The 12601-nt window shown below is 32.9% G+C and overlaps 1 long non-coding RNA gene across 6 annotated transcripts; it reads right to left on the bottom strand.

Annotated features, from left to right (window-relative positions):
* Positions 1 to 5484: 5484 nt before the first annotated feature.
* LOC110937648 lies at positions 5485 to 7954 on the bottom strand. 6 transcript variants are annotated; one of them, XR_004871666.1, is made up of 5 exons: positions 7485 to 7954; positions 6862 to 7262; positions 6712 to 6763; positions 5771 to 6316; positions 5485 to 5677 (listed from the first exon to the last, which is right to left on the bottom strand). It is a non-coding gene; the product is annotated as an uncharacterized LOC110937648 (long non-coding RNA). The 6 variants fall into 6 exon arrangements; XR_002590935.2 differs by having other exon boundaries at positions 5492 to 5677; positions 6862 to 6955; positions 7030 to 7950; XR_002590934.2 differs by having other exon boundaries at positions 5492 to 5677; positions 6712 to 6760; positions 6862 to 6955; positions 7030 to 7950.
* Between the last annotated feature and the right edge of the window lie 4647 nt (positions 7955 to 12601).

Here is a 12601-nt window from a genome sequence, read left to right as displayed (position 1 = left end):
GCGGTTTTTAGTACTTTCAACATATGGGATTTTATTTATGGAACTTATAACGTGCGAACTTTCAAATAATGTACGATAAGGCATATTGTACATTACACTTTCATGATATATATATATATATATACACACACATAGGATTCGGTTCATAAGTAAACAACTCCCTTGATTGTGAACAGCAGTGAAATATATATATAGGGGACCGCTAAGATGAAAACCACCTCCAGTTGTAAGAACCATGAGAACTACACCGTACGAGGCGAGTTGGACCAAAATTTTTTTCATAAACGTAGATGCGTGTATTATAAACACATTTGTAAAAAAAAATGTCGTGTGTGTAGTTTTGAGCACCACAAGTTCGCAAATACAATAGTGTATTTTACGATTTGATGATAAGATTCTGGCCATACACGTGTGTAGATCAATGGCCAGGATTTTTTCCTTACCCATATATATATATATATATATATATATGAGTGGGGTTTGGCTACAAAGTCCATTTTTCCTACAAAGTGTACAAAGTGGAGATTACAAAGCGTTTTAGTAATGTCCACTTTGTTATTTGTGAGTTTTGAGTGTGTTTTATGGTTGGAATTGTGGTGTTTTATGACTTTTTACACTTTGTAGGAAAAATAGACTTTGTAGCCAACTCCCACTCATATATATATATATATATATATATATATATATATATATATATATATATATATATATATATATATATATATATAGTGGAAGGTTCAAATGAGAAGAATTTTTTTGTAAGAATAAAAAAGAACAAACTTCAACCAATAAGAATCCTTCATTTTACTTCATTTAATTTTTGTATTTAATATGTGTGTAAGGGTATATTGGTAAAATTAGATAGATCATTAATTGTTAGTCTTCCTTTTTAATAGCTAAATAAATTAAATTTGTAACTTATTTTAAAAAAAATATATATATTTTTCAAAGAAGAAAAAAAATTTTAATTTAAAGTGTAGGATAAATTATGAGGTGTGTAGGATGAATTACGAGTTGTGTAGGATAAATTTCAGTATGTGTAGGATAAATTTCAATAACGTGTAGGATAAATTTTGATGTGTCTAAGCAAAAATTTTAGTGTGGAGGATGATAGTCTTTATGACTAATTAGTTAGTCAAAAATAATAATAAATGAGATGAAAAAAAAAATATTTAATGTTTTACAATTATACCCTTTGTTCTTTTTCTTCTCAAATTAATTTTCTTCTCAAATGAACCTCCCCCTATATATATATATATATATATATATATATATATATATAGTGGAGATATATAGTGGAGATTTCAAATGAGAACAAACTTTTTGTAAGAAGAAATTTCAACCAATAAGAATGATTCATTTTACTTCATTTAATATAAGTATTTAATGTTACTATAAGGGTAATATGGTAAACCTACAAAGATCATTAATTAGTAGTATTCCTCTTTAATATCTAACTACATTAAAATTTGTAACTTATTTTCAAAATATATATTTTTTCAAAAAAAATAAAATAAAATAATTTAGAGTGTAGGATAAATTACAATGTGTAAATGATAAATTACGAGTTGTGTAGGATAAATCTCAACATGTGTAGGGTAAATTTCGAGAGGTGTAGTGTAACTTTTGATGTGTGTAGTCAAAAAAAATTAGTGTGAAGGATGATAGTTTTTATGACTAATTAATTAGTCAAATATGATAATAAATGAGATAAATGAAAAAGTATTTAATGTTTTACAATTGTACCATTTGTTCTTTTTCTTCTCAATAAAATTTTCTTCTCAAATGAACCTTCCCCTATATATATATATATATATATATATATATATATATATACACATAGGGTAAGGAAAAAATCCTGGCCATTGATCTACACACGTGTATGGCCAGGATCTTATCATCAAATCGTAAAATACACTAGTGTATTTCAACATCAAATCCTGGCCATTGATCTACACACGTGTATGGCCAGGATTAGTTCACTCAGTTCGCAAATACACTAGTGTTCACTCTTGAACCTAATCCTATATATATATATACATACATAGGGTAAGGTTATTGTAAAAAAGGTTAAAAGTGTGAGAAGTGTAAGAAATATTGTGAAGATGACATGTGACCTCAATCTAAATTAATTCAAAGGGGTAAACAAGTAATTTTATCATTTATTCAATTAATTCAAAACCTTCCATAACCGCCACCTTATTTATAGGAACATGATTTTTTTTAAAAGATCTCTATAAAAACACTACGAATAACACTGCAACCACCATCAGCACGTATATAACACCATTCAATAATTCTATAACATCATTCAATAAGTATATAACACCATTCAATAAGTATATAACACAATTTTAAAGATTTCTATAAAAACACTACGAATAACACTGCAAAATTAACATTCAGCACATATATAACACCATTCAATAATTATATAACACCATTCAATAAGTATATAACACCATTTGATAATTATATAACACCATTCAATTAGTATATAACACCATTCAATAAGTATATAACACTATTAAAGACATTACCTCCATTTCCAGAATGTGTTCTTAGTATAATGTTCATAGTATGGTTATTATACATGGTGTTTTAAACCTGCATGCATAGAGTTTTACATCTGCATGCTAGTAGATGTTCCAGATTCCATATGTTAAAACACCATGGTGTTTTAAAACCTACATTCCAGTAGATAAAAAAACACCACGCTTTCTAGTATGTGTTTAAAACACCACGCTTTGAATCACAATACAATTAAAACACCAGTGTATGAACATAGACAAAACATCTGATCAAAACATATTTTTTTCTCTATATAAGTATAGCAATATGGTGCTCATATTAAAGATAAAAACACTCGTTATTATGGTGTAATTTTTTTTTAAAAGTTACGTATAAAAAGTTATTGACGATTAAAAAAGACGGGGGACGTTTCATGTGCATTAATGTTAGTTTTTTAATTGAAAAATGTTAAATTTACCGGTATACCCTTAATCTAGAAAATTAATATGTTTAATAGTAAACATTATTTACAATTTTGCCATTATGATCTCAACCATTAGATAAAAAGATCTAACGGTGTAGATTCTTTCTTACCTTTCTCACAAAAAACTCCTTTTTACAGGAACCTCTACCTATATATATATATATATAGGGTATGGTTCATTTGAGAACCACCTTTATTGCAAGAACCGCGAGAACCAATGTGAACACAAAATAAAATCTAAAAAAAAAAATCAAAAAAGCACTCAAAAAACTTTTTATTTTTTTTTAATATTTTTTTAACAAAAATCGCTATATTTAGTTACCAAAAAAAAAAACCTTTTTTTTTTCGAGTAACAGTTATCCATGCACTTGCATATGTATCATTACTTCAACAAATTTCGTAATACATTATTAGTAATAGACAATTGCACTTTAATTACAATACCATCTGTAATACACTACTTTTTACATTACCAATATTTAAAATGCACATGTGCATCATTAGGTATAACCATGATATAACATGTTTTGGTACAAAAAGTTTGTGATTTTGAATGGAGAAGTAGGCCCATATACATGTTTTTTTGGTTAGTTATATCTAGTGGTTGATGGTTTGGCTATAGTTGTTACTTTATGATGTAATATGATGATTGGATGGTATAAATGGTGTTGATATACATGTAATAAAGTGAAAATATTGGTAATGGTATTGTATTATGGATGGTAGGAGGTAATGATATTGTATTATGGATGGTAGGAGGTAATCGTAGTGTATTATGGATGGTATGATATATGAAACGGAAAGTGTATTCAAAGTAGTATACCAAAACACCATATTTCATGTTGATACATATAGATGCACATGTGCATTTCTAATATTGGTAATGTAGAAAGTAGTGTATTACATATGGTAGTGTGAATGAAAGTGCAATTGTCTAATATTTGTAACGAGTTACGAAATTTGTCAAAGAAATGATAAATATACACATGTGCATCTTTGTATATTATGGATGGAATGATAGATGAAAGAGAAAGTGTATTCAAAATACTGTACCAAAACACCTTATTTCATGCTGATACATATAGATGCATATGTGCATTTCTAACATTGTTAACGTAAAAAGTAGTGTATTACACGTGGTAGTGTAAATGAAAGTGCAATTGACTAATATTTGTAATGAATTACGGAATTTGTCAAAGAAATGATACATATGCACATGTGCATGGATAACTATTACTCGAAAAAAAAGATTTTGATTTTTATTTTATTTTTTTATTAACAAAATATAGCGATTTTTCCAAAAAAATAGTAAAAAAATTAAAAAAAGTTGGGAGTTTTTTAGATTTTTTAGGAATTACTGTTTGTGTTCACACTGGTTCTCGCGGTTCTCGCAATAAAGGGTGGTTCCTAACGGATCCTTCTCATATATATATATATATATATATATATACTAGTAGGAAACCCGCGCGATGCGGCGGGGGCGACAATTCACAACTCAATACTCATTTTTCAGGCAATGGGCTAAGTTACCAAAGAAAGAAATTAGCATATATTATCCGAGCCTCTCCATTCCATTCCATTTATAAAAATAAAATCTTAATGCTTTTCAATTTTATATCCCATGCTTTTTATGTGGGATCATTATAAAGTGCTATTGCACTGCCACATGTTATAATAGGGATGAGCAAATAGTAGCAAATACCGTCCCGATCCCATGCTCAGTGTTAGACCAGGCAAAACGGGCAGTGTAGGGCAGGAAGCATGCCGAGTCAGGACGTGAGTGATATATTTCTTACAATCAAACGCTAGAATTTCGTCTTGGTACAAAGAACATAGTAAAAATATGATATCTTAATAAAAAAAGAATATCATAATTAGAAAACATACAAAAAGTTGTCCATTATAGACATTTGTTGTTTTTTATTTTAATATGTTAGAAATACAATAGTCAATTAACTATAATTAAATCAGCCATTAACAATGTTCACTAACCCTTAACTGAATAAAAAAAAAACTGCCATTTGCAAGAAAATCTAGCTTAGCAACATTACAAAATAACTACAGTCGATACTGTGTTAATCATATAATAAGCACTTGAATTCCCAACATGTCACCTCACCAGGGTTTCCAGTCCCGAAACTATCGGTGCTTAGGTTGGACCAGGACCACCAACCTAGGCTTGACTTGGTGAGACCGCTAGAATTGCTTGTGGAGGAACCCAACCAGTTTTCAAATCACCATGACCTGCTTGCAAACCCCGTGAAGGTATACTATAGAAAGTAAACAAAATTTGGGTATACTATAGAAAGTAAACAAAATTTAGGTATACTATAGAAAGTAATAGAGAGGTGATGATGGGAATGCTATAAGCTTTCACAAGCTATCTAACAATTGAAACAACGTAGATACCATTGACCATCCAAGTAACATTTGTTGAATGAATATTGACTTGAGCATGATTGGAGAAGATTAACCGTTCATATAACATACAATTATATTTATTTAATTTAATAGTATTTTGAGATATATTCCATCGTTAATGATAGATAATAGTGGTACAAGATAAGTTGGCCAAGGAAAATCCATAGTTACACAAATATACAAACCACTAATGGGTGATCGTTTACTAACAAAACAAACATACCAATATGGATGAACTACTCTTGGAACAGGTTTTGAAACCTAAAAAATAAATAAAAAGAGAAATAAATGTTAAAGAAAAAGTAATGGTTACATGCCAAAAAAATCAATTATAATTTATAAGAAACGTTGTACCTTTGTAATATAACCAGTCAATAATGAATCAAAGACCAAAATCTGATGAGATTTTGCACCACATGTTTAAATAGAACTTCACAAGTTCTGTGCAACTGAAACATGTAAGACGTGTGTACTGTTCAAGGATCTTAACACATGGAACTAATACTTAGGCTACTGGGTATGGTGACGGGATGAAGAGGGTGACGGGATGAAGACCGGGGGGGGGGGGGGGGGGGGCACCTGTTTGCTCCGTCGCAAACGGCAAAGAAAGGACGAAGAGGACGGGACGGAGGGGGGGGCAGCGTGGAGGGACGATGACACCGTGGCGGCGCCGGGGTGGAGGACGGGACCATACCCACCAGCCTTATGAAGTGGTGAGGTTTTCAAAAGTTAATACGAGCTCAGCTTCCTGTAGTGTATTAACATCAGCCTCCAGAGCTCTCAGCAGCTAGCGTGAACACAGGTTGAAGAATGCGGGAGGAATCATGCAGAGAGAAGAAACGATCTGGTAACAAAAGCCATTTCTCGCCTTATGGTTCCAGCAAGAATCTTTTCTACCACCTGCACGAATGTTAAAACATTAATAAGACCAATAAACATAATTAAAAAAAAAACAGATTTGATTTGTTAAAATCATACATGTGGAAGAGATGTAACAGTCTGCTCGTTACTGCTTCACATGTGATTTTGAAAAACCCAAATGTAACTGGCACACACATTGCATACATATACACACATACACGCACAACACAATCATCAAGTAGGTTAAACAAGCCAATTTGAGGCATTTCCTTTTAGAAAATTGTATGCATTAGCAGGTCTTAGGTGACCTTGAATATATAGCAAAAGAGACATACAATAAGATAAAAGTGTCTTCTACGTATTACACTGCCAATACATATTATTTTCTAATTAGATAATAAGTGTAAAAATAGATTGAATAAAGATTGATGTACCAGCTGGTTGCTGCCACTATGCCGTCTATGGTATGTGGTCCAGGGTGTACTGCTAGTAGAAAAAAAACAACAAATATCAAAACCAAACTATGATGTTTTCAAAAGTAAAATCAAGAGGGCTGATAATAATTGTCAATCTGAGCAACAAACCGCATTTAATCACTTGAGTGTGAGCTGCTTGTACTTCTTTGAGAACCGTTCCTTTAGAATAGACTTTCTTCTAGCAAATGTTGACTCAAAAACTCTGTAAAATACATCAATCAAGCATCAACAGTTTAGCAAATAACATACAAGTGTCTCAAGCTTAGTTACATGTACCAGTATAAGAATCAAAGTAATTTTGGATCAGAATGCCAAAACCTGAGCTTCAAATTTTAATCTCAACCCCTAAACTCCATACTCCCAACCACAATAAAGAATAAAGTACAAAAACAGATTAATTCATAGCTTTAGCCCCTTGCTTTATCCAGGAACCAACGGTAATCAAATACCTATGCATCCAGCTTCTCTGTTCAAATTGGGCCTTGATAGATCTTCAATAACATCTGTAACTTGAACATTCATTATATCATCAAATTAACTTATAGATTCACAAATTTGATAGACGATTTAGGGCTTGTGAAGAGTAAGGAGGTGGGGTCTGAGTAGAAGAGAAACTGAAGAGTTGTAGAAAGTGTAGTTGCAAATTGCAACCACCATCTGTTTGTTCACAAATAATAGAAACATATACACAAAAAAACAAACAGATTTGTCCATTAACCATGTACACATACCAGAAATCTCGCCGAAAACCTAGTGGAATCTGTTTATGGCGCTCGTTTTCACTGGTGGTTGCCGGAATACTTAATGCTGTTAGAACCCAAGCAAAGCATACTACCACCACTTGAACCATAGCCACCATTGCTACTTCTTGACACAGAAGAACCGTTGCTGTAGAAAGAGGATGGAGTGGTGGTGGAAGAGAGCCTTGTCTCAGATTTGAGATTTGTGGAGCTCAAACCCTTTTCAAAATTCAAAACCCGAATCTCAATTTGTGGAGCCAAAAGTATAGAGAGAGAAAGAGGGGGCTCAGGTATACACCCTTGATTTTAACAGAGCGGGGGGAGGGGTGAGGGTTCAGATTAATCAGATTGAGTCATTTGGATTAAAGTGAACAAAGTGTTTCAAAAGAACCCAAAAATGTTTCTACATATGGTATCTCTTAAATTTCAACATTCTCTTTCTTATATACATTATATATAGTAATAGATATATATATATATATATATATAGGGATATTGTACATTACACTTTTTTATAGATGTGTTTATAATATTTTCATCTACGTTTATGCAAAAAAAATTGTGGCCCAGCTCGCGTGGGAAGTAGGAGTTCTCATTGTTCTCACAACTCGTGGTGGTTCTTGTTGGTGCATACGTCTGTCGACTTCGTCTTCTATCGAGTCTTGTATTGTATTAGATAGATCAGGGCACGAAAAACAAGAAAAATGTCAAATATAGGATAGGAGGTCATTTCGCACGAAATCAACCGGTGATTTCGCACGAAATGGTGACTTCGTGTGAATGTGATTTCGCACGAGCATGTTCGTGCGAAATAGGCACGCCTATAAATACTTGAGGTGCCTTGTCATTTGTAACTTTCCGGTTTCAGTACTGAACTGCTGCCGAAGTGTCTACTCGCTGTAAAACTTTGTCAAATCAATCAAAAAACAGTTTAAAGTGAATTACAAGCTGAATTACCTCAATACGTTTGTTTCCGCCTCTCGTATTGAGCAAAAACTCTTCTGATCGACTCGTTTGGGTCAGAAAACGATCCTACAAGTGGTATTAGAGCTCAGGAGGAAGAGTTCTTACCAATTCGGCTGCAAATTCTGATTTCTACACCTTCTTCTTCAAAATTAACAAATTTTCACGGACAAAATGACTTGAATTTTACACATAATGTGCGAAACAGTGTTTTAACAAACCCTGGAAAGTTTCAGACTTAAAATCGGACAAAAACCTGATCAATTTTGACAAAATCAACTCGAGATGATGACATCAGCAGCATTTCGCACGAAATGAGTGTTTCATTTCGTACGAAATAACATTCTCAGGTTCATTTCGCATGAAACCAAGTTTCATTTCGCACGAAACCAAGTTTTATTTCGTACGAAATCAGTTCATCATTTCGTACTAAATCAGTTCATCATTTCGCACGAAATCAGTTGTTCATTCCGTTTGAAAAGGCCATTTCATTTGAAATTGTGGTATTTCGCACGAAAACAGTCATTTCGCATCAAATATTATTTCGCTTGAGTGGGTATTTCGTTTGAAAGATAATTTTGTGAAATTTTGAAAACCAAAACATGGAAGAGGAATTTTATAACGCCTTTGCTACTCCGATCAGTATTGCACAGAACACAATGTTAGAAAATGAAACGGGCACCATGCAAAAACCGCCAAAGCTCATGAATATCGAGGAGTATAAAGGATGGGAGGAGAGATTCGAAAATTGGGTTCAAGCGAATTACTTGGATGCTTGGGAATGTGTTGAAACAAAATATGTTAGACCGGTGAATGATGATGAAGAGATTATTGCAATTAAAGATCTAAGTGCAGAAGAAAAAAAGAAATACAAAGATGAAAAAATGATGACTAGTTTATTGCATCAAGATGTTAAGGAAGATATCTTGGTTTTGTTGCAACACAATGGAACTGCTTATTCAATTTGGAAAACTTTAAAATCAAAGTTTGTTGGAAGGAAAGAAATGATCAAGAACAAAAAATCACTTTTGAAAAAGGAATTTGATTTATTCCGTGGTTTGAGAACTGAGAGCACTAAGCAGATCATCGAAAGATATTGCAATCTGTTAGTCAACATGAAGAGGGTGAGCATCACAAAAGATAATGAAGAGTTGATTGAGAAGCTTGCTGATGCGTTGCCACATGAAACTTGGGGCACATACCTCATGATGTTGAGAAACAAGAAAGATTTTAGCAATTTGACACTGAGTAAGTTCATTGAGAAACTTGAAGCTCAGGAGATGGAACAAAGGAAATTCTCAAGAATGAAGGATTTTGATGGTGAACAAGATATTGGTCTTTATTATAAAGGAGGTATCAGTGATAAGACCAACATGTCACCAAAGGTTGAGACTGCATTCAATGCTAAGAGTTCTTCTGGAGGGTCATCTAAAGGATCAAACAGCAAAATGAGTTTTTCTTCATATCCATCATTTGATCCAAACGTGTAAACAACAAAGAATGGCAAAGTTATCCAATGCAACATTGCATTAAACCTTGAAAATGATCAGAATTACTCAGAAGAAGTTGCAAAAAGTCATATGTCTTTGTTAGTGACTGTATTAGAGTCATATGGAAGCTTAGTTGCAGGAAGGATCGAGAATCCAATGCTGACAAAAGAGGATTATGATCAGATTGATGCTGAAGAAATGGAGTTGATGGATATAAAGTGGTGTTTGGCAAGTGTGTTGAGGAGAGCCGAAAAGTTTAAATAAATTACGGGAAGAGATGATTTCTGTGATGCAAATGTTTCTACTTTAGGTTTTGATAAATCTAAAGTTACTTGTTTTCGTTGCAGAGAAAAAGGACACTTCAGGAGAGAGTGCATGAATCGCGAAGCAAGTGGAGCTCAAAATCCGTTCAACAACAATGACTATTATCAGAAAGCAATTTATCATCAAGTTGCTCAACAACAACAAGAACCACAAACTGCACATGCTAAGAAAGAAATCGAGCAGTCATCAAAGAGAGCTTGTATGGTGAATCAAGAGGATAAAAAATCAACAAAAGGATCCAGTTGGAATAAGTATATTTCAGCTGATAGCAAAGCATTTTCTGATAGATCAAGATGATGAAAGATTACCAGAAGGTTTTAGCTGGGAAAATTTTAGTTGGGATACTTATTGTCCGGATAAAGAGATTTTAGAAGCCAAAGCTTTTGTCGCTCGAGTTGCTGAAGATAGTGATAATGATGATGATTATTATGCAAGAAGAATGGAATAGCACTTAAGAATGATGGAGGAGAGTGACAGTGATGATGGAAAAGTTAGAAAGAAAAAGAAGAAAGTTAAAAAACCAGTCAGCAGTGATGATGAAGAAGTTCCTGTGATAAAGAAAAAGGTAAAAGAAGTTCCAGCTTTCAAAGTTGATGCAGAAGCTGATGCTCAAAAGATTCCTGTGAATTGTGAGAACTGTGAAGCAGTGAAAAAGCAAAACAATACTTTGATTCATAACATGAACAGATTGAAAGAATCTTATGATGTTCTAAACAAATCTATGAATCTGTACAATCAAACAAGCAGTGAACAAGCAACAACCATGAAGACACTTCAAGGAGCTTTCATGACAAAGCAGAAAGTCGTCAACAATTACATTGAGAAGTGCGCTGTTCTGGAACAAAAACTGGAAACCCAAAGAATTGAAACAGAAAGAGTAAACAGGTTGTTAAAAAGTTACTCATGTACTTCTTATGTTATTGACAAGATTTATCCAACCGTTGAAGGCATGAAGGCTTTTAAAGAAGAAACATCTGAAGAGAAGAAATCCAAAACAAAAAAGGATACTTAAGTAAAAATTTCTGGTAAGAAACAAAGTGTCAGTTACAACAAGTGTCCACCCCCGCTTGAAAATGGATATTCTCCACGAAATCCAAATTCAGAAAGAGTAAAAAATGCGACAAATTTACAATGGGAGTCTGAGTCTTCAGAAAATTTGCCAGACAACATTGATGTCACTTTTACATCATCTGACACTGATCATGAGTCAGAATTAATAAAGAAAGTGGTCGATCAGGTGTTGGATAATGATGAAACCGAGGAGTCAAAGTCGGAGTCAAAATCAGAGTCAAAGTCTGAATCCGACACGTCAAGTTCAAAAGTCAAACAGGGCAAAAGAGTATACAATAAAGAATTCTTGTTATCAAAATCTAATTTGAATGATGAAACATTCAAAGTTGCTTATACTTTGAATGATTCTGACAAATTATATTCTGATGAAGAATTTCCAATAAGAGGTGTTAAAATTGAAATGATAAAAAAAGGTTTTCAAACTAACAGAAATTAATATTTCTGAAATAAAAGATGTAAATCTTTATGATAAACCTAAAAAAATACACCTCAAGAGTTCAACAAAGAGAAAACAAGAAAAAGGGTTACGGTTCTGGTTCAGGTTATCGAAAGAAACCAAATCATAATGGTAATTTCAAAAAGAAAGGTCTTGGCTTTATTCCACCAGAAAATCATAAAAATGAGAAAAATTATAAACCAAAAACTGTATTTGTTTCAGGAGCAAGCTTTGAAGAAGAGGAGAAAAGCTCATTCTGGAAACAAACTAACAAAGAATTCCTTGCAAAGAAGCAAGAAGAAATGAAGAATGAAGTCGTTTAGAAAAAAGAGACAAGAACTTGCTATCAATGCAAAACAATTGGTCATATTGCCAAAAATTGTCCTAAGGCAATCCAAACGAAACAGGGAGTGTCTCTTAAAATGAAAGAAAAGATGGTTGAAAATGAACCACCAACTAAACCTTTTATAGTTTTCAAAAACTCAAAATTTGAGGTTGGTGAATGTTCAAAAAGATTTTACTAGAGGAAAGCAAATCTTGACAATCAAAAATGGGTTGTTAAGAAATCTGATGATAGTTCTAGCAATGATTCTGATTCATCAAAATCAGAGGAGCTATCTTCGGGCGATGAATCTGATTCCACAAAGTCAGAGGAGCCACAAGTTGAATCAAAAAGTGAAAAATCAGTACCTCTAATGGATGATGCAAATTTTCCACCATTGAGGGCTGAAAATTTTAAACAAAAAATTGGCAAAGTTGAGATTTCAAATCAATTCTTTTCTGAAAAGAAAGAATTTGATGTTGAAAAAGCCTTTAACCCCAAA

The sequence above is a fragment of the Helianthus annuus genome, chromosome 11 (assembly GCF_002127325.2).
Source record: "Helianthus annuus cultivar XRQ/B chromosome 11, HanXRQr2.0-SUNRISE, whole genome shotgun sequence".
NCBI classification, from domain to species: Eukaryota; Viridiplantae; Streptophyta; class Magnoliopsida; order Asterales; family Asteraceae; genus Helianthus; species Helianthus annuus.
Note: the sequence above shows the minus strand (reverse complement) of the source record. Positions and strands in the feature narration are given on the sequence as shown.